The sequence below is a fragment of the Aptenodytes forsteri genome, unplaced genomic scaffold, assembly GCF_000699145.1.
Source record: "Aptenodytes forsteri isolate BGI_AS27 unplaced genomic scaffold, ASM69914v1 Scaffold428, whole genome shotgun sequence".
Lineage (NCBI taxonomy): Eukaryota > Metazoa > Chordata > Aves > Sphenisciformes > Spheniscidae > Aptenodytes > Aptenodytes forsteri.
In genome coordinates this window covers 241,571-241,836 of record NW_008794177.1, presented here as the reverse complement: position 1 = coordinate 241,836, position 266 = coordinate 241,571, and the positions used below count along the sequence as shown (strand labels likewise).

The window sequence follows — 266 nt, the reverse complement described above, 5'->3', positions numbered from 1 at the left end:
TGCTCCCCTCCCGAAACTCCCCACTGCGGCCCATGCCCCGCTCCAAAGAAATGCCCCCTGCTGCACCCTGTGCCAGCCCCGCATCCTGCCCCACGGCCTGCCCCACGCCATGCTGAGCCCCATGCAGTGCCCTATTCTCTGCCCCACGCCATGCTCTGCACCGTGCCCTATGCCACCCCCCCGTCACACCCCATGCCGTACCCCATGCCCAGCCCCACAGCACGCCCCGCGCCATGCCCCACGCCATGCTTTGCCCATGCCAAGCA

The 266-nt window shown here is 69.2% G+C and overlaps 1 protein-coding gene across 1 annotated transcript in view; it reads right to left on the bottom strand.

The window, feature by feature from the left end:
* Positions 1 to 266, bottom strand: part of MYO1G (myosin IG) — a 23,981-nt gene that overhangs the window by 1,972 nt on the left and 21,743 nt on the right.